The sequence below is a fragment of the Rhinolophus hipposideros genome (assembly GCF_964194185.1).
Source record: "Rhinolophus hipposideros genome assembly, chromosome: 3".
Lineage (NCBI taxonomy): Eukaryota > Metazoa > Chordata > Mammalia > Chiroptera > Rhinolophidae > Rhinolophus > Rhinolophus hipposideros.
In genome coordinates, this window is record NC_138049.1 from 87895230 (window position 1) to 87917708 (window position 22479).

General features: G+C 41.7%; 1 protein-coding gene across 4 annotated transcripts in view; it reads left to right on the forward strand.

Annotated features, from left to right (window-relative positions):
* ELOVL5 (ELOVL fatty acid elongase 5) overlaps positions 1-22479 on the forward strand; it is a 73599-nt gene that overhangs the window by 18724 nt on the left and 32396 nt on the right. The window contains exons 1-2 of one of the 4 annotated variants that reach the window (XM_081044676.1): positions 19573-19684; positions 20266-20398. The exons of 2 other annotated variants lie outside the window; for them this stretch is intronic. The gene's annotated coding sequence lies outside the window, so the exon portion shown is untranslated. Of the gene's footprint in view, positions 1-19572; positions 19685-20265; positions 20399-21522; positions 21663-22479 lie in introns of those variants that run through there. One more of the 4 variants, XM_081044677.1, reaches the window with a different exon arrangement.

Consider the following 22479-nt stretch of genomic DNA (forward strand, 5'->3'; position numbering starts at 1 on the left):
CCCTGTTCTAACTACCTCCTATTTGTTGTATTTTTAAATAAGGACCACTCTTCTTAGCTACAAAAACATCTTTTTTTTTCTTACTTCAGAAACTGTTGCCTCCTATTTCCTTCTGCCTAAGTTTCTTAATGTATGCCACAAGATCGCTGAATACCACCTTTGTATTTGAACTTCATCAGGTGGACTGGTTTGGGTCATGTTGTCAAATAAATGTATCTATAGGGTGCCCTACTTAAGTGGAGAATTTTTAAAAGTAAACTCATGTCTTATAACAACATTGGTTACTTTTATGAATGTCCTGTTGGAGGTCTATAATGGTCAATTTAAAAAAAAAAAAAAAATCCAAAGCACAAAGTAGTAAATGAAGAGATGGTGGTCTTAAAGTAGCATAAACAGTTTTTGAGATGGTCATTTTATCTCTTTATTTATCCCATTCTCTTTGCTGTCTATGCATTGTAATGTTTGGGCCTTCAGATTGGCTGTTTTTTTGGGAATAGTTTTTAAAAGAGCTAATTTCTTTTGTTCATGCCTATTTGATTTTTTTTTTTAAACTTGATTTTTGGACAGTGGTTTTTCTTTAATAAAAATTTGTTACATTGTGTCCCACATCTCCACCTTCTTCTGTTTAATCTTTATAATTTCATGTGTTGTAGGAAAGTTCCTCTGGCCTTTTTTTTTTGTACTGGGGAGATTAGTAAATACTACATCTGCCTCCCCTTTCTTTTATTCTAGGGAATTCTTTCAAGATCGTTATAATCTTTGGTTCTGTTATCTGAATCAGGTACCAGAACACCTTGAGCTGTTCCATTTCTAGATACCGAGATTTCTCAGTGGGATATATTTTGCAATGTCCAACATAAAAGTCACTGGGTTACTAGCCATGGATAGTAATTGAGCCCTTGCAATGTGGCTAGTGCAGCTGCGGCACTGAGCTTTTAGTTTTCATTTTAATTAACATACAATTAAAAAGCCATGTGACTCACGTCCCTGTTATTGGGCAGTGTAACTCTGAAGCTCTGGCAGCTCCTCAAAGACTCACTCCTGTCTCCTTCTTGACCTCAGAGTTTCTTGCAGGCTCATCAGTACATTTTTACAATAGTTTTGGAAATGCTGTAGCAGGTTCTCTAGACTGCTTATCCCCGGGAATGGGACTAGAAGGGAATATTGGAGTCGAAAATGGAGGCTCATTGATATTGGCTGCTTTTTATGAGCTCTTGAGGTGGTTCTAGATGAGAGTCCAGGAGAAAACAGTTAAGGGTAGGATTTTTAAGTTGTGGAGATTTGAACAGATTTGTCAGCAGGGAACAAAAAGGGGGGAGCCTTTTATGGAGAGAGGAAATTGACAATAAAAGGGGTAATGGGAGTCAAATTCTTGAAAGAGGCAGGAAAGGAGCCAGGGTGCATGTAGGAGGATGGAAAACCACTCTTTTTGAACTGGGAGGGACAGATTGACTTTTTCAAAAAGTGTTTGAATTTTTTTTGAAGTGCAATTCACATAATATAGAAATTTATCAATTCAGTGACATTTAGTTATCCATAATGCTGTGCTCTTATTACTTCTATAAAATTCCAAAACATTTTCATCACCCTCAGAGGAGAGCCTGGGTCCATCAGCAGTTACTCTCTGTTCTCGCCCCCCCCTGAGCATCGGCCAACCGCTAATTTCTCTATCTATATGAATGTGCCTATTCTGCGTGTTTCATCTACATAGAATCACACAATCCGTAACATTTGTATCTCACTTCTTTCACTTAGTATACTATTTTCTAGGTTCATCTGCATTATAGCATATAAAATTAAGCAGAGCGAGTTTTAAGGAATTCACTTTGACAGCCTGAGTCTCAGCAAAAGACTTCAGCCAGCTGGATATACCTTGGATTAAGACTCCACAGAGGTGAATGTGGCATCAAGAGTCTTTGTGGAATGGCTGGCTGAGAGGTCCAGTCTGAGCAGGGAAGCACGCCCCCCCTCTGCCCCCCTCCCCGGGGTAACAGCTGGGAGGGGGGGTGGCAGAGGTCTGCATCTGGTGCTGGCAGTTGCCAAGGGCAAACCGACTGCCATTGGGGGTTAGAGAGGAGTGAGAGGGTAGGAGCTTGCTTTAAGAGGGGGAGGAATGTCCTATTTCAAAATGGGATAAATTTGAGGCCCCAAGTTAGAGCATGCGTGTGGAAGCAGGAGCCCACCCAGAGTGGGGGTAATCTCTTCTGTTGGTAGACCAGTCATCCATCACCGCCCTCTGTGGTGAGCAGATGGACAGACCAGGGTTCCCAGGAGGCCAGTGAGAGGGAAGACCGCCTTGCTGGGTGAATGACGCGGCACTGCTGCTCTGAGGGCTTCTCGCTCAGTTGGAAGTAGGGTGGTGGCGAGCAGACCCTGAATTTCCTTCTGCTTCCTTGGAGGAAGGTTGGTCAAGCTGAGCCAGCCGTTGTGGTTGGTGCCAGGAGCAGAGATAGAGGCCAGCAGTGTGGACAGCAAGGCAAATGCCTGGCCCAGCCGTCTTCTCCTGACTGCCTGCAGAACAAAGGGCCTGACTGGCTTCCAGGGTCTCCCCATTGAGTCCCCAGTCTGTTCTCCAGCCTCCTGACCCCGCACACCTCTCATTCCTCCCTGTGGAATGGACACGCATTGTGTCTGAGCACTGAGTGGAGGCACGTGATGAACCAGGCAGGCACAGCTCTTAGCCTCGAGGACTTAGACACTCACCAAATGTTTATTTGGGGTGTGAGTAGCGGGGCCTAACCTAGCCTGGGGCTTTGGGGGAGGAGTCAGGGAAGAGTTCTCTGAAGTAAAGGATCTTTCAGCAGAGGTTTACAGCATAGATACTGAGGTCAGGGGGAAATGGGGCAGGTAAGGGAGCTTTCCGGGCTTGGATCTGCCTCAGTAGAGGGGGGCAGTGGAGAGGGTGGAACGAACCGGGTGTGGTTGGGGCCGTTGAGCAGGAGGCGAGGGCAGAAGTTGGGCTGGAAGCATGTGTGCACCAACCAGTGCATGAAGGGGGGGCTCTGAGCGAAGTAAGGAATTATACGTTGTATCCAAAGAGCAAGAAGATATAGTTGAAAGGCTTCAGGCAGGAATGGCCCTAACAATTTCGGTGGTTTAGAAAGAACACTGGTGCAGTGTAGAGATGAATAACACGGAACAAGAGTGGATGCTTGCAAGTCAACTTGGAGTCCATGTGAAGGAAAACCGTGCCCTGGGATAGTGGTGGGAAGAAGTGGGTATGCGTAAGGTGCTTGGGAGATAGCGTCAGCAGGCTAAGAGGTGATGGCATTGCTCTGGCACCCTGCCCCTTCAACCTACTGTACCCTTTCCTGTGCCTTCAGCTTGAAGTACCCGTCAGCATTCTGCCTCCTACAGCTTTCGCCTTCTGAAATCCTTTATAACCTGCCCATGTGCCACTTGTGTGTCGTCTTTCCCGATCCACTGATCAGAATCAGTAACCTTAACAAATATTTATAGAGCGTTCACATGTTTTAATGTGCTTTAAAACATTGCTGACTTGGTTTTCTAGTGAAAGAGGAGTGTTAATCACTTGCCAATCAATTACATGGTTGCTTAATAAAGTTGATGTAGAATTTGAAGCATTCCTCAGGCCTATCCCCTGTCAGCTCTTCACAGAGCGTGGCTGTCCACTCCCAACTCCACTCCTTGATATTTGGAATGCCCTGCCTGTGTTTTTTGTCCTACCCTCATCTACTATCTCTGGTGTCAGGTCAAGCCCCTCCCCCTGGGGAACCTCTGTGTGTCACAGCCCCAGCTCTCCCCGCTTTGGCTCTCCCTCTCTTACTGGGTGCTATTGTAGTATTGGTAACTTTTAATTGTGGATGTAAGAAACATGCAAACATGTAACGAATTTTTATGAGAGTTTTATTTGAGCCCACACTGGCAACAACTGCCAGGAAGCAAATGCTCCAGAGAGTGATAGTTTGCAGTTTCTTTTATGCATTAGGAATTGAGGGAATTTAAGGACAATTACATGAAGGTGGGAGAAAGCACGTCGCAGCGTCGCAGATTGAATTATAGGATAGTTAACAAGATTATGTGCTCTCTTGAGGGTGCTTATTTCAAAGGTGTGTTAACCTAGATGCAGAGAAACAATGGACAGAGCTTGTTTAGGCAAATATAAACCTTTTACTAAAGAAGTTGTATGCCTGGGGCATGACTACCCTCCATGACCTGCCCAGTTAGGAATTTATGATTAGGTCACCCTGTGAGGTTACTTTCCGTGCAACCCCTTTTTCATCCACATTATGTATATGTGGTTCCAGTTATATTGGACCTTATAAGACTCTCAGGTCCACTGCATCCAGAAGAGTGCTTGTAAATAGTTGGCACACATAAGTATCTACAGATGGCTCATGATTGTCACAATTTCCCATAAATGACAGATAAGATACGGGCACTTAAAAAAAACAGCATTTGGATATAAGTATCATACTTTGGCTTATGACACAGGAATGGGTATCTTAACCCAGAATTTTGTTTTCGATCAAAGGATAATCCCGAAATGAGTCTGCTTTGCTGTATCTTTCCATATATTAAAAACATGAGAAGGGCATCTAAACACATGAGAAGGTGGTCAGCAGTCTGTGGCATGTGGGAGCCTAAGTTGTGAACTGACTGTTCACATTAGAAAGTAGGCCTAGAGGGTGGAGCAAAGTCAGGAGACCGGGTGGTGGTGACCTTTAACACAGTGCTCTTGCACCTTTTTTCAGGCTACGTGGAATAGGGTTATCAGTGTCCAAAAAAAGGCCTTGGTCTCAGGTTAATCTGTTCTTCCAGTCACTGAAGAGAGGTGGGGGGCTTATCTATGCAATATCCCCACAGGCCTTTTCTAGTATTTGCATATTTCTGAAAGTTCTTCCTTCAGTCAAACCTCAAGCTAATGCTTCTTTGCGATCCTCTTTGGAGATAGAGAAATTCTTGTTTTTTATGATAACTGTCCTCAGCTTTTTGTTTTGATCTAAGACTAGATAGTTACCCCAACTCATTGCCAGAGGCCCATTAAAAAAAAATCTTGTCACTCAATATATTCTATGTCTATATTCTAGAAACTATGTTTTAAAAAAGGTGTATTTTTCATTATATAAATGTACACACTTAATAGCTAGAAATAGAGAATCTGGAACTGATTTTGTTCTTTGCTGCATATCCATAGTTTAAAGGGATATGGGAAAAACTCGTTACTCATCTTGGCTCTGGAAACTGACCAGTGCTAAACAGGGTGGACTCATGTCTCATTCCATATCGTGTACACTCTCCCCAGAAGTTTCCACTGGAGAGTTTTTTCAGTCACAGCCTCAATGAAATCAAGTAATCACTATTATTTGCTTTTATGTCAGTTTCTGAGCAGGCCTGCTACCTGAGAATTACATGGCCTCGGTTGTGCTGCCTGCAGGACACCAAAGTCTATCTAATGATTCCTTTGAATGGGGAAGAAAAACCAAAATCAAGTGTGTGTCACGTAACCATTGGCTCGCTAACCCGGTGTTTTGTACGCCATTATCCCGGTGTTAGGCCCTTGGTCATAAACCGTTCCTCATAAAACCTGAGACTATTGCTTGGGACCCAGTACTGTGCTGTAGGTATTTGTAGGTTGCTAGTTTGATGCACGTTTGTAGTTTCCCAGTGGACAAAGTTCAACTTAGTGTAATTTCACAGCAAGAGGCTCAGGTTGTGAGGACAGGCAACCAGGGTTTGAATCCCATAAACCAAATGCAGGCTCACTGATCGCGGGCAGTAATTTCTAGTATCTGAGCCTTTATTTCCTCTGCAAAGTGAGGGGAAAAATAACCCTTTACAGGGTTACTGAGAAGATGAAATAATGCTTGTGATGTGTATGGTATGAACACGTACCAAGTGTTCAATCTTTGCTGCTCTCATGATGATTACTGTTGCGTTTTCTGATTTTAATGATTTAGTCACCTTAAGCCAGGGACTCTCTAAGGGGAATATAATATGGTTTAATAATGAAATCCTCTTAACTCCTTAGTGAAGCGTTCCAATCTATAACGATGCGAGATTTGTTTGCTGGAGCAAAATAGGCCAGAGTTAATGCCGTTTTTATCCTGTTAGATCGTGGATAGCTTATCCCAGTACCTGTCTGACATTTTGCTGATCAAGTTTTCCTTTCGGTGTGACTTAATTTTCAGATAGTGGGCCACTCACTTGTCATCATGAGGATTTGTATGACCCCAGTAGGAAGGAGTTGGTTGATTCTGAATTGAAACTGCTGGGCCCTATGCCACTTATTTATTCTGGGTGTGGTGACTGAGCTGAAAAGTGCAGGCAAGGGGACTCTGGAGTTTCTCACTTGTGTCCTGTGAAATGCATATGAAATTTCTCTGTGAGCAAGTCAAATATTTTCCTAACTGCTCACTCAGTGCCTCCACGTAGGACTGGAAAAATCAAGCTGTTTTATAATGCTTTATCAACGGTAATATTGACATAAACCAAATTTGTCTGACTCAGCTACTGATTAGCAAAAAATGGCCCATCTCCTGCAAAATGTTATGTACACAGTTAAAAAAACCAACTGAAAGGGTCTTCTTGAAGTTCTTAAATTCAGAAAACACTTGTTTTTTTTTAAAGCTAGTTTTATGATCTTCTCTTAATAGAACCGAATTTACTGTTGTTTTTTACAAGGCTTCTTTGTGGCTGGGTTTGTAGATTCAGGTTTTTAAAAAATAGTCCAAATCCCTAGACAAACTAGATATTTATATGCTTGAATTCTGCTTTTTAAAATTCATACTTGTTCTCAAGGATCACCGTTGTTTATGCAAGATGTAATGCTTCTCTCAGTTTTTAAAAATTGATAACTAGACTTAGTTCCTTCGTACAAGGGAGAATTTTTGTGGAATGCAGAAAATTCCATTCACAGGTTTCCCCTAATATCCGAAAGTAGAGCTTTCCTATGAAACCTTTGCTAAGCCGAGATGGTGCAAAGTGGAGAAGCAATTACCATTAATTGAATTTATATGGAAAAATTTGGTTCCCAGACCCCAAATTCAGTGCACATACAAAGTCATAATTTGGTTCACCACCATGAAAATGTTTAATTATGTCCAGTTTTACACTAAGCATGATACCCTTCCAAGCTCCCTTCGTCTTTTCTGATACCTCAGGACACGTCTTGCTAACAGATGCACAAAATAAATTGAGATAAAGCCCAGATGCTCACAGACACAGTTCAGAGCTCTGGTGGGTGCTGAGTGTGGTCCTTTCACTGTAGAACAAACCTAAACGCTATTTGCACGTCACCTTTTTTTGTAAAAGCCAAAATCCTGTTCAGATTGCTTTTGGTTAGCGAAAATGGGTGCTTACCTATGAAGGTCTGTCTTAAGATTGAAGTGGTGGAACGAGAAAGAAGAAAACAAGAAAAGCAGGGGACACCTGTACTAGTAGCCTGAGTGAGAGAAAAACTCTTAACATAAGTGACCAGTTAATAAAGACCAGCTCATGTTCACAGGTTAATCCTTCAGAAAGTGGAGGATGCACAGAATTTATTACTCATTTTTCTGTTACAAGTGTTAGCCAGTTCTTTATTTATACAGATTTTTAATGTATATGTTCAGTGTCTGTTTATTCAGCCATTGGGATTTCTGTACGATTTATTTTAATATATGCATAGAGCATTTTATATTAGACTAAATCAGTGACACCATCTTCTCTTTTCCTTCATGAGATTACCAGTGCTGGCCAGGGTACAGTTATATAGGCTGTTCGTGTAGGCCCTGCTGCGGGGAATGTTAACAGATAAAAAACTGTTTTGGAAAGAAATTGTGCAGTCTGTATAAAGACCTTTGACCTAATTGTCCAGTTTCTGGGAATCTCACCCAAGGTAATAAAGTAAAATACAGCTAACATCTTATGTGCAACGATGTTCATTGCAGTATTATTTAAGAACAGTAAAAACTTAAACAGATTAAATGACTAATAATGGGGAAATAATTAAAGCATTTTTATAAACATTGTTCCAGAACTCAAATTAGATTCGTAAAGTGATGCTACAATGTTGAAATGCTAGATTACAGATATATGCTTTTTTAAAACATAGAAAATGGGAAAAGGTTATAGTCTATCCATACCTGTATGTTTATTATATAATATTACCATAGTTTCGTGGTAAATGCTCTCCATGAACCGTCCGTCTCATCAATTAGATAAGTGTTATTCCCATTTCAAGGAAATTTTCCAAGTGAGGAGCAGACTGAGGCTTTCAGAGCTTATTTTATGCAAGATCACTCTGCTTGTAAATGGTAGAAGGGGCACCATGGATTCTGCCACACTCTTGGTTGATTGCTTTTGTTTTTACTTTAAAATGAAACAAAAAAACTTTTCTCTACATTCTAGATTTTCTGTAATAAGCATCCCTTTTATTTTTATAGTAGGTTTAGTGGTTGAAAGAGCAGACTCTGGACTCACTCTGCCTGCCATTGGTGTCACCTTGGAGAAATGACTTCATTGCTCTCTGCCTCAGTGTGCTTATCTGTGAAAGGGGGATACGTGGAAGGGCTGGTAAGAGGAGTACCTGAGATTTTCCATGTAAATTTATAGCAGACAAACTACCGGCACATAGTGTGGACTGAGGGTTAGTTGTTATTGTGATAATCATTATTATCTTCAAAGGAAAGGACTTGAAAATAAAAAATCATTTGAAATGGTCGGCGGGATTATGTCCTAAATGCTGATTCGATTCTCTTGGAGAAGTAGTAATGTGATAGGAGAATGACTTTGGAAATCTTCCTTGTAGCGGCCAGTCATTAGCAGACCGTTTAGTGAAGGGAAGTAGCAATTTGCTAAATAATTCAGCCTCTCTCGAGTATGTAATTCATGTTTGAGCATAGCTGGCTTACTGTACTCTCAGGACAAGAGTATATAAATCCCTAAATAAATATGTGACTTCAGTCCTACTTTAAGCTTGAATTTCTTAGACTTAACCTTACGACTCACTGTACAGTGCAAACATCTTCCCAACTTTTCCCTATCCGAGAATACGTCAGTGCAGTGAATTTTCACTAATTTGCAATCCAGTAATTCAGAATATATAGTCTGCCTCCGAACTCAACAGGCACCTATGAAACTGTATAATTGATCTATGATTAGTAACATTAGTAGGCGAGCAGTTCATTTCTAGATGGTCGAACTTTCCCTGTTCCCTTCTTCCTACCCGCTTGCCCTGGGCTCCCTGACTCATCAAATAGCACCCCCATCTAGGCTGTGGTTGAGAAGCCAGAAGCTTGACCTTCCTTCTCTCCCTCGCCTCGCCCATTCCCTCCCCTGCCATGGCCGCAGCGCGTCCTCCATCCCTCTTGTGGTCTATTGCAATCGTCTTCTAACTGACCTGGATCTCCCCTTCTTGCCAGCCTCCTGCGCACCCCCCCAACCCCACACCCCTGTTTAAAATCAGACACTAGAGCCCTTACCTCCTGCTCCAGCATCATTTTTTACTATTCTCTCCCCCACATTACTGTCTGAAGCCGCACCTGACCCACCGGATGTCCCTATGTAAACATGACTGTGTGGGTTTTTTTTAACCCCCACATCACCCTGTTCACACTGTGTCAAGGAACCTCACTCTTGTTACTTATCTCCTCTCTCCCTTTGCCAGACTCAGACGTCTCTAGAGGCAGGTTTGTCTTGTGGATTTCTGTGTTCTAGCACCTACCACAGTGGATTAAATGTATGTTTGATGGTATTTTCTGATGATGATTTTAAAAATAGCTGCCATGAATTGAGGTGCTTACACTTTGTGCCAAGTTTAATAGACTCTCATTTAATCGTCACAACACTGTGACGTGTAGGCGTCATTATGTCTTCTTTATAGGTCAGGAAACTGACCTCTATCTATAGAGGCTTGGTAGCATACGATAGACCATAATACTGTGTTGTGTCAAAGCCCAGCGGAGTCCAACCCAAATTATACGCCCTATAGATTCTAGTTTCTCATATAACAGTGAGTATCTATGGTCTTATAGGTACCTCTTCATTATGAATTAAGTAGTTTAGGGCTCATCTGGAGATCTATCAACCACATGTAGCTAGGGTCCTTAATTTGGGGACTGGGGGTTCCCTAGGATTTGGGGCATTCTAAATGTCAGTTTTATCCAAACTCTTTATCATTTGGGGATAGAGAGAAAGGTCTCCTTTACTTTAATCAAATTTTTACAGTCAGTATGGGATCCCCAAAAGGTTAAGAACTACTATTATAACAATTTCTATAGAAAATAGGATCTGAAAATAGAATTTTCCAAAGGCCAGATGACTCGTTTACAAATTAACATCTGGAGTGCAACCCTTTTGTAAAGTAGAGATGATGTATTTTCATAACTTGAATGAATGAAAATGACTCACCTTAAAGACTAGGTTTTTAAAAAGTAGCAATTTTCTCTAGACTCTAAACAGTGATTCATTCTCTTTACCTCTTAAATGGGAAACTGCCTCTTAAATGGGATGGAGAGGAGAGAAAAGTGAAAATTGATGTTGGTGAAGTAGGGACCAAATGTTTGTGTATCCCCCAAATTCCTATGTTGAAGCCATAACCTCCACCCAGTGTGATGGTATTTGGAGGTGAGGGCTTTGGGAGGTAATTAGGTTTAGGTGAGGCTATGAAAATGCCCCCCATGATGGGATTAGTGTCTTTACAAGGAGGAGAGAGACCAGAGCCCCCTCTCCCCTCCTTTTGAGGTTGAGAATACAGCTAAATGGTGACTGTCCGCAAACCAGGAAGAGGGCTTTTACCAGGCACTGAATCTGCTGGAACCTTATCTTGGACTACCAGTCTCCAGAACAGTGAAAAATACCTGTTGTTTAAGCCATCCAGTACTGACTGTTATAGCATTTTGTTATAGCAGCCTGAGCTGGCTAAGACACTTTCCCCTCCTTTTCCAACTTTTCATCCTGGTGGCATATATAAAATTGTTCATGTGTATGAAAAAATCATTGGAGAAAACTATAATACATTTTAAACATATCAGTGCTTCTGTAGTCACATTAATTTTCAAGTAATAATTTTCATTTGGTTCTGCATAGGAAAATGTGTGATAGCTTTTCCAAATCAAAGTAGGATGGTATGTATCATTTTGTATCCATCCCCCTCCCCTAATAAAATGTTCTTGTCTTTCAGAGTATGTATGTGTGTGTTGACCTGTTGTTGATTTCTTCTGAATTTCTGTGTTTTGAAACGAGCTAAAAATATGGGTTCCAACTGGATGACAGCTAGCTGTCTGAGCTTAAGGGAAAGGACCACGTCCTCTGTCTCTACCAGCTGCCATAATGCCTTAAACACATTTGGTGCTCAGTAAAGGCATGTCGTTAAACAATGATATATGCCATTTTACAACCTAAATTTTCGCCTGATTAACCTCTCCAGAAAAGAATTTTTACACAAATAGCTAGTTTTTTCTTTACCTATGTCCTGCGTTTTGATTTTGGGATCTGCTTGTGTCTCTCCTAATTGGCTTCATGTTCACATGTTCATTGATCACCGGCTTTGCTTTCTTCATTTGGTTACAGCAAAATGGCTTTTATGACACCTTGGAGTTGAATTGGTACTTGTGGAGGACTGAAACGAAGGGAAAATCTTATTAGCCAGTCAGAATATTCAGTTACATTAATACGACTTTCTAAAATATTTGCAGTCCCACTAAAAGGTAATGACTTCAGGGCCTGATTCTCAGTATTTCTTCACCTTTAATAGTCATCAAGGGGCTTTTGAAACACAGTGGCATATTTGTTGGAAATAGCGTTTGGTGAAAAGAAGAAAAGCACTGCGAGGAAGAGATCTTATCTTGCTGGAGAATTTCCAGAGAGGGTTACAGAAGTCATCCCAGCCTTTTGTGGAAAGTGTCCACTGTGCCCTGGAGAGCTGCGTGAGTCACACGGCTCCTTCCTCCTGACAGGCAGCGAGGGGCCCACTGCAGAGAACACGTGTGACTCGGACAGAACTCTCACCACAGGAAACTGAAGGATCACACGATAGGACTCCGCTACGTTAGAAAAGTGCTTCTTCACCACTGTGTGTGTGTTTCCAGCGATTGACAAGAAATGATCCAAAAGATAGAAGAAAGCACAATTTTTATTTTTCATCCCGCAGAAAACTTTTGTTCATATTGTTATCATCAAAAACGATCTAGAATATGACAACTCAATCCTATTTCAAGTTTCCTGCGTTCTGTTTATGAGAATGGAAAGGAGCAAGGAAATAGCTGATTGCAGGCACTGATGGCTTAAATCATAGAGGCGTACAGATTTACAGGTTTATCCCAACTATCTATGCCTACTCATCCACAGTTCTGGAAAACAGGATTTGACTTCCATAATTCTGACCCTGAAACCCTTCCAGGTCACAAAATGCCTCTGAATCATCGAAGATTTGATTTGATACAGTTGGTGATTTTTCTTATTCTATGAAGGCTGGCCTGTGTGAGATGCACGAGCCTCTGAAGTGAGTAAGAACATTAAGTGGATCAAAACAGTACTCCCGATCGTCTGAGTAATCTGGATAAGTAAGTGTTTACCGGGAAGCTAATTAGACTGCTCTGAAAATTTAAAAAGTGAAAACACCAGCATTTTGATGAAGGGTTAATGATTCATGAATGGAGTCATAGTTCAGACTATTCCTTTCCAGCACCAACCTTCCTTTACAAGCACTTTACAGATGCCCAAAAGTCACAACCATGTGTCCGTGGGTTGGGGGTGCGAGGGTGGTAGTTGAATTTTTTAAAAAATCAAATGTTTAGTCTTGTTCATGGATGTGTGTTCCTCACTTTTGTAGATTTTTTTTAAAAATAACTTTATTTTGAGATTCATGCACAGTGGTAAGAAATAATACAGAGATGCTAAGTACCCTTTACTCAGTTTCCCCAACGGTAACATCCTGCAGAACCGGAGCTCAGTATGACAAGCAGGGCACTGACGTCCTTACAGTCAAGATCCACAATACAGAACCTTCTGTCAGCACATGTGGCGCTTTTGTAGCCACATCCACTTTCCTCCTGCCTTCACACCATGTCTAATCCTTGGCAACCACTAACCTCTTCTCTTTCTGTATAATTTTATTTTTTAAAACCTGTTACATAGATGGATTGGCTTTTTTCACTCAGCAGTAATTCTCTGAAGACACATCCAGGTTGTTAAGTGTATCAATAGTGTGTTTTTCGTTTTTCGTTTTTTTTTTTTGTTTTTTTTTTTTTAACCTTCATTTATTTGGAGTGTGATTTTCCAGGACAACTTAATCCTATTTCAAGCTCCAGGTCAAGTAGTTGTTTCAATCTAGTTGTGGAAGCCCATGTGGGGATTGAACCGGCAACGTTGTTGTTAAGAGCACGGTGCTGTAACCCACTGAGCTAACCAGCTGCCCCCCAGGGTGTTCCTTTTTATCGTTGAGTAACGTTCCTTGGTAAGGATGTTCCGGGTGAGAATCTTGGTTGTTTCCAGTTTGGAGGCTGGCACAAATAAAAGCTGCTGTGGACTTTCATGTGCAGGTTTTTGTGTGAATATGTTTCCATTTCTCTGCAAGAAATGCCCAACAACTTCAATTTAATGATGGCACAATATTTAATTTATTTAACAGTTTACTTTTAGATGGATAAAGATGTCCCCCTCCCATTTTTCTGTTATACCACTGATGACAATCTCATAGGTAAATCTTAATACACGTCTATTTTGTTCCCCCCCCCCCTTAGTATAAGGATTTCTAGAAGTGGGCTCGAATATGCAAAATTTCAAAGCTATTTTTTAAGTACGTTTCCATTTCTAAAGTATATATTTTTTAATTTTTTTATTTTTTAAAGATTTTATTGGGGAAGGAGAACAGGACTTTATTGGGGAATGGTGTGTACTTCCAGGCCTTTTTTTTTTTTCCCAAGTCAAGTTGTTGTCCTTTCAATCTTAGTTCAGCTTCAAGTTGTCCTTTCCATCTTAGTTATGGAGGGCGCAGCTCAGCTCCAGGTCCAGTTGCCATTGCTAGTTGCAGGGCACGCAGCCCACCATCCCTTGGGGGAGTCGAACCAGCAACCTTGTGATTGAGAGGACGTGCTCCAACCAACTGAGCCATCCGGGAGCTCAGCGGCAGCTCAGCTCAAGGTGCCGTGTTCAATCTTAGTTGCAGGGGGCACAGCCCACCATCCCTTGTGGGACTCGAGGAATTGAACTGGCAACCTTGTGGTTGAGAGCCCACTGGCCCATGTGGGAATCGAACCGGCAGCCTTCGGAGTTAGGAGCACGGAGCTCTAAACGCCGGAGCCACAGGGCCGGCCCTTAAAGTTTATTTCTAATTTTTTTTAAGTGAATCTAATTCCAGAGCGTTTTCATTACCTCAAAAATTCCATACACATCAGCAGTTACTTCCCATCCCTCCTCCCACCACACCGTGGCAACCACTAGTGTACTTTCTATTGCTGTGGATTTGCCTATTATAGACATTTCATATAAATGGACTCATACAATATGTGTTTTTGTGTAACTGGCTTCTTTTACTTAGCATAGTGTTTTCAAGGTCCATCTATGTTGTAGCATGTATCGGTACTGTATTGTTTTTTATGGCCGAATAACATTCCATATTATGGGTGTGCTGCATTTTATTTATTCATTCATTGGTGGACATTTGGGCTGTTTCTCCTTTTTGGCTATAAATAATGCTGCTGTGAATATTTGTGGCAGGTTTTTACGCAGACATACGTTTTCATTTCTCTTGGGTATATACCTAGGAGTAGAATTGTTCCTAGGTCATATGGTAGCTGTGTGTTTCACCTTTTGAGGACCCTCCAAACTATTTTCCACAGCACATGTACCATTTGACAATCCCCCCAGCAGTGTATGACTCTTCCAATATCTCCATATCCTTGCCAACATTTGTTATTGTCTGTCCTTAGATTATAGCCATTCTGGTGGGTGTCATGTGGATCTTTTTAAAAGAAAAAGGGCCAGAGCTGTTGGGGCTGCACTAACTTGGTAGTTAGTGTACTTATGACCTACCAGGTATGAAAACCACTCGTGCATTGCTCATGTTGAAGGTCCCAGTGGTGGTAGCTGTGGCTGTCTCTGGGCTTCTGCAGAAGAAAAGGAAATTGGGAACCTGCCCGCCCCTCCTGTCAGAGCACGTGACTTGGTGTGCAGTTCTGTGAGGAGCCCCCCCCTCCCACTTTGGGCCACTGTCAGTGGTTTGTGGACTCCAGAGCTGTTTTGAAACAGAAGTTTATAGAAACTCTTAACACAGAAATTTCCATAGTAGTTTGTATCATAAGAATAGCAACTGTTAAAGTTTTCCTTGTATACTGCAAGGTGAAGATTAGAAAGGCTTGTGGTTTTCAGTTTCATAGGTGACATTTCAAAATTTGTTGCAGTTTATAAGCTGCCAAAGTGATAGCTTTAAAGTGCACAATATTTGGACATAATAGGGTAAACCAATGTCCCCAGGACTTTCCTGATTTTTTTTTCCCTCTTGATTGTTGTATCCCAGGAAATCCCTGAGTTCCAATAAACCTGGACGGCTGACCACCCCAAGACATAAAAACATAGTTAACTAAATGGCTCTACTTGTTTGTTGTCTGACCAAATTACTTAAAGTCTCTGAATTTTAGTTTCCTCATCTATTAAAATGAGGGTAATTTCTTACTCAGTCTTTGAAAAGCTAGGTATGCAATCGATAAATATTACCTCTCTTGTCTTTTATGCTTCAGCCTAGTAATAAAAGTGTTGTATTTTTTTCATAACCAAATTCTGTACTTGAGATAACAAGCCTTTTCATTTCCTTCCCAGTTCCAATGAAATCAAGGGTGGACATTTATTTTTTATGGCCATGCTTCTAATTGGTGCCTGGCTTAGGTGTAGTAACCAAAAGGAAAGCAAGGAGGAGAGTTGACTTTTGTTTTTCTTTTTTTTTATATATATACTCTTATTTTTATTTTTTTTAATTAGTTTCAGGTGTACAAAACAATGTAATAGACATTTACACTCCTCACAAAGTGATAACCGCCCTCCCCCAATCTACTAGCCCTCCGACATCGTACATAGCTGTTACAGTTCCACTGACTGTTCCCTATGCTGTACTCCACATCCTGAGAGTTGACTTTTAAGAACCGCTTTCCCCAACCCCACCGATCTCCTTAGTTGCTAAGCCTTTTGTCTATGGCTGAGTAACCAATGAACGCAACAGCTTTAAAGCTTCTTGGAAAGAACAAACGTTATCTCACATAGTCACAGTGTCAGGGACTCCGGGGAGGCTTAGCTGGATGCTTCTTTCTGGCTCAGGGTCTTTCCTGAGGTCGCAGTTGTAGCTGCAGTTACCTGAAGCTGACTGGGCCCAAAGGATCTCCTTCCAGGCTCACTCAGGTGGTCATGGGCCTCCGTTTCTTTCCACATTGGCCTCCCCGTTGGACTGCTCACAAACATGGCAGCTGGCTGCCTCCAGAGCTAGTGGTCTGAGAGACACAGTCACACTGCCTGACCGAGATGAAAGTCACAACGTCTCTTATAACCTAATCCCAGAAGTGACATAACATCCCTTCCGCTGTGTTCTGGTGGTTGCACACACAACCCTGGTTCAGGGCAGGAAAGGATCCTTGGGGACCATCTTATTAGAGGCTGCCGTCCACCGATACCACATTGACTCGAAACCTTGATCGTCTCCTCCAGGTTGTGAAGCTAACAGGAAGTGACTCGGTTTAGGACAGATGAAAATGGGACCCAAGCCAGAGTCCACCTCTCAGCCATTGTACAGATTCTTCCCATTGCTCCCCTTGTCTCCTTCCAGGGAGTATATACGATTGGCTGTGGCCAAGTGTGTGCCATGGCTGTGAAGGCAGCCACTCGGCGAGACCCCACACTGCCCCAGTTCAATATGATTCAATAAGTAGTTCATAGTTTTCTTCTTTGTGCTGCTGGGGATTACAGGAAGCAACATAGATATGTTCCCTGCCCTCACTGAGCTTTACAAACTTGGCCACCACTGACACCCAGCTCAGGAAGTGACAGGTTAAGGGGTCTCTCCTACTGACAGTGGTATTCTTTACGACAACATTCTGGAACGGAGAAAGAGCCTACACTACTTATTGCATGCTGGTTATATGTGATGGGTACTATGTAACATGGTGTTTGATACCTGGTGAGAGAACTGATCTCTAACTTAATGGGGTTTTATTTCAGCTTGAGAGATGGTTTAAAAGGAAAGGATGGTGGAGTTAGAGCGAACAGGGAATTGTAACTGGATTTGTAGGAATGAAATATATCCTCCACCACTGGCCCAGTCTAGACTTTGTAAGTGCAGTACTGTCAACATATGGATACTGACAAAACTTCAAGAGCGGCGGGGGATTTTAATTCGAGTCCAAAAGTCCAATTTATGTACATAGCATTGGTTCCCCAAAAGGGCTGCTCATCAGAATTACCTAAGGAACTTTTCAAAAGGACCAATTTCTCAGGCTCTAGACAGTTGAATCAGAATTTCTAGGAGTGGGTCCCAGAAATCATTTTTTTTAAGCTCCTCCTCGGTGATTTTGAGATGTAGGCACATTTGAGAACCCATTGATAGGAAACTCTAAAAGGCATGAAGGCGTTCATTCATTCACTCATTTATTCATGGTTTCAACCATGTAATAATTAGCCATCTGTCAGGCATGGATCCAGCCTCTCTGGAAATACAAATGGGAACATCAGAGATTTTGCCATAGAAGAGTTTAGAGCTTAATGGGGTCGTAAACAAGTGAACAGATAATTATAGTATAACCGATCATAATACTTAAAAAATAAGCCAAAAAATAAGCCTATAATTTTATCACTGATTGAGATACAGTGGAAGTGATGAGCATATGAGAGGCCGAGGAGAACTGCCACCCTTTTCCTACCATCTTCCCATAGGTCTGAATTACAGAGATTTCTAAGGCCTCTGTAACCAAGCGTCATAGGTAAATGCAACTGGCTTTTGTTCTGTTTTTTTGTTTGTTTGTTTACCTTGATAGTGTTATTTAAAAGTAAGTTAATTCTGTTTCTTATTCCTATGGTTAAATCTGTATGAATTCAAATACTATTAATATTGTCACTGTCTTCTTAACAATGACCACGTGAAGATGCTCCCTTGAAAGGCCATGTGGGACAGGGTTTTGAAAATTAATTTGGGGAATGTAATCAATAACGTTGTAAAGATTTTGTAGGGTATCCGATGGACACTTGTCTCATTAGGGAGACCACCTTAGGGATGATGTAGATGCCTGATCACTGCACTGTACACCTGAAGCTGAAGCTGAACAATAATGAATGTCAACTACAATTATATACATATATATGTATATATATATATGTATGTATGTACTTACAAGAAGCGGAGTACAGCATTAGGAATAGAGACAGTGGAAATGTAATGGCTGTGTGCGATGTCAGAGGGGTAGTGGATGGGGGTGGGGGGTTCACACAGTGTGAAGGATATAAATGATAAACATCTAAGTATTACTTTGTCTTGTGCACCTGAAACTAAAATAATAATTTTAAAAAAGGCCATATGGGGTATTTTAAGAGCAGTGGGTCATAGGGTAGGAAACCTGGGTTCAGACTGTGTCTCCATCCAAGCTCTGTGACCGTTGGCAACTCAGCCACCTCTCTAGTTGTAGTAAATGGATACATTCATTGGGCATCTACTATATGCTAGTTGCGGCATATGAGATGTGGACTGACTTTCACTCCGTCCTAAGGATGGTATGAGCACTGATCTTTCTACTCACAAGGAAGTCAATGGCTAGCATCCCCTTAACATTCTAGAGGAATTTTTCCCGAGACTCTTAAAAATCCTTGGATTCATAACTGTCATGATGGGATTCCATCCCAAGGAGAGAATAACAGAACTGTGAGGTACGGATGTGGGCAAGTGTCATTGCCCGTGGATTTTCAGTGAATTCTGATTTACGCCTTTACAGAATTCGTTCATAAACATTGACATTGAAGTTGGTCAATGGCACGTGTTTGTAATGATGGTAATACAAATATGTTTGCAGCATTTATTGTGTGCTTTGCACTATTCTAAGTATTCTGCTTGTATTCATGTAGTCACAAGAGGAAGGTACTAACTATAATTACCTATTTTACAAATGAGGAAAGTAAGGCATGAAAAGGTGAAGTAACTTGCCAGAAGTTACAGGGGATATGAACACAGGCTCTCTGACTCCAGAGCATGTGCTCCTAACCACTGCTACCCAAAAGTGATTGACCCGCAGGTACCTTTGCATATTGCTTCCTGCTTTAAGTTTCTAGAGGGCAGTGGTCATGTCTATCCCTGCCGTTTTCCTAATGAGCAGTATACAGCTTGGCACATAGTAGGCACTCATTAAGTATTTGTTAACTTAGTGAGTCAGCTGCCTTTCAAATGCCTGGTAGAGTGAAGGGCAGTCATTCTGAGAATGATGGGGGAGGATAGAAATAAAGCCATGGGAGTGACCGGATCCCGGCACTAGATGGATCTTTCACCTTGTCTCACTGCAGCCTTGTGAGGATTAATTAGTTACTGTCAGCAAGCTGTTTGTGAGAGCAGAGTTCTAAGTCCATCTGCAGCAGCCTGGCCTTCATCCACCAGCAGGAACATTCTGTGGATGGATCAGCATTGTTTTTTTCCAAGTAAGAGTGTGCTTCAACCCAAGCAAAATCATCACTGCTTCTTGTTGTTCTGGTTTCAAATGAAAATTAAGTGGTCCTCTTTAAGGTAATAAAACTCGACAAGAGTAGTGTTCTACTCTGCTCCAAATGCTTGCTTGTTAAGTGAGTTGGTGTGTCGGGGTCCATTCCTCCTCCTGGCTGAGAAATGGGGAAGAACTTTGAATTTGATGGAACTTTGATGGAACATTCTGTTTTTCAGCAGTTAACAAGCATTCCTCTAGAAGACAGTGCTAAGGTTACCTTCCTGTCCCTCTTCCTGCTGCTGAAAACAATGATCTGTACCGGAGATTCTTAGATCATGTATATTTACGTATTGCCTTCCAAAACTAGAAAAACACACCTCTCTCTCTGAGTGGGGAAGACATTTGTTTGAATGTTTAAGAGGGGTGTGTGTGTGTGTTGTTGTTGTTGTTGTTTTGGTATTTGTTTCTTGTAAAATGCTTTTACTGATCATGTAATAATAGACAGGAGTAACACGTCGTTGTTAAGAGTTCCAGATCACCACCTGTCCTCTGAGGAAATGCCTCTGTAACTAGGAGTTAGTCCATGTTTTAGGAAGTTGCCATGGTGGGCTCATGAGTATCAGTGCGTGACACTGTTTTCCCCCTTTTTACTTTATAATCGCAGGTGTATCGCCCCATTTATAGTATCACCAACAGATAATCATTGTGCACGTAGAACAAATGGGAGTACTTGCTCTTGAACAGTTTGGGCTTTACCCCAGGAGGTGCAGAGCGTGTTCCCATAAGACCTTGAAATCGTAAGTATCCAACTCACACAGAAGTTGAAGTTGCTGTGTGCTAAATGAGTTGTCCAGGCAGTGAAGCTACATGGGGAAACCTTTTTTACATCTGACCTGGGCCTGGGAGAAAGGGACGAAGGACAAGAGATAATTCCTTTACAAGCAAAGCTTCACTGCTTTAGAAGAATGTCCTTCTCTAGGAATGGTTAAAATAATGCTTTTTAATTAACTGATGGCAACCAAGGAGCAGGAGGTGGGAGCTTCTCTTTTAACCTGTCTGATCTGATTTTTGTACACGGGAAACCTGTATTGTAACATTTAAAATTTCCCACCCACAGATGTCCATTGCACCAGAATGAGGTTATTCAGCCTCCTTTAAACATAGGCAGCCCTGAGCAGGACCTGGGAGTGCGTTTCAGTGCCCTACTTTTGCAGTTACTTATCTAAGGCCCCAAATAGGGCTGTGGTTTTTTCCTACTTACACAATATATGATAAGGTGACTCTTATGAGAGTATTAACAACAGTTTGTTATGCCCTTAGAATGGGAGTTAGCAACTATGGGGATTCTGTGGAGGGGAAAAAATAAGCATAGATAGATTCCTGGATTGTCATAATAATGGTAGCAGTGTTGATGTGACACGGAAATTTCTCTCCAGCCAAGATTTAATCCGGAGTTATTTATTTAAATGCCAGCATTCTAAAGGGATCCCGTTCTCAATGTACTTTCATATCTGAAAGCGTGTTCGTACTTAAATGTTCTTTTCCTTCATGGTCTGTATGACAATGTTTTGTATTTTAACGTTTCTGAGGAAGGTGTGGTTGGTTATTTTCCTCCTCTCATTCCTGAGCTGATTTTCTCCAACTAGAAAAACCTTTTTAAATTCAAGAAGCAGTGTTGTGACTGCCAAGTCAAAGTGGCATTTAATTTTTCGTGTTATTGGCAGCCAATCTGAAGAATGTTCCCACGCCTGCTTAACACAAGTGGACTGTTAAAAGGGATGAATGGGTCAGAGAGCAAAGAAAACGGAGGGAAATTGCATCCTGACCCCTTTTGCTTGTAAGGCCAGCTCAGTTGACTTATTTTTAGATGAACCATAACAGTTCAAAAAATAAATAAAACAGGATGTGATGAGGAAGTTCTGCTGAACAGTAGGTAAACGTCTGCTATAAACATGTTTTTAAACCAAGAACAAGTGGGATTTGACTGATTCCATAGGAAAGGGGGCTTTCAAAGCAAGCTCACTGCTTCCTGCTACCATCACCTGAGCAGCAAGAACCAAGGTTGGACCTTAATGATCTTTCCTGCTAAGCTTTGGACTCAGCAAATAGCCTAGTTGTGGGCTTAGGAAATTAACTTTCTTTACTATAACCTTTTTTTTAAATCTTGGTATCTTTTAAAACAGATTTGCCTTAAGATCCCAGAGTAGCTGTCCGGCTTTCTCTTGCTCCAGGTGTAAAGGGCCAAAATGATTATTAGCATTTACATTTTTATGAAGGCAGATAACTTGCATTTGAGCACTGTTAGGGAAGCAGCTTACTTACTATGCCGGCCTTCATTAACCCCAGCAACCTTCTTGCGTTGTCACCCCCCACCCATTCTCCAATTCTCACATTGTTGTCCCTCTTTGGGAGCCGGATAGAAGGGGGTGGGAGACTGGTTTGCTGAAAAGCTTACTGTATCTTTTTTTCAGACAAGCCTCCAGCAAACTCCGTGTGATATTAGATCAAAGTGAACACTAATGCTTATTTAACCTCACGCAGATGATTCACCTGGGCTCACTGCTCCTGCAGAGAGCTAACGAATAGACAGATGGATTTTCCACATGAGCACTGCTCTCTTTGGGGGATTCGGATTTTGCCCTTTTGTGTTCTGCTTGCGTCAGTGTTTCCAGGCTTCTCTATCTTGTGCTGTGGTAGTTCCGATGTTTGTCCTGAATGCAGGCCTGAGGCTCACCTCAGTGCTAAAAAAACACTTAGTTCTGTGTCTCGGGGCAAGTTCCTGGCGTTTACACAATCATACTTTAGGTGACAGTGTGCTGAACTCTCTCGCACATCCTCTTTTAAGTGATAGAGAATGACCAGCTCCAACTAATTTCTC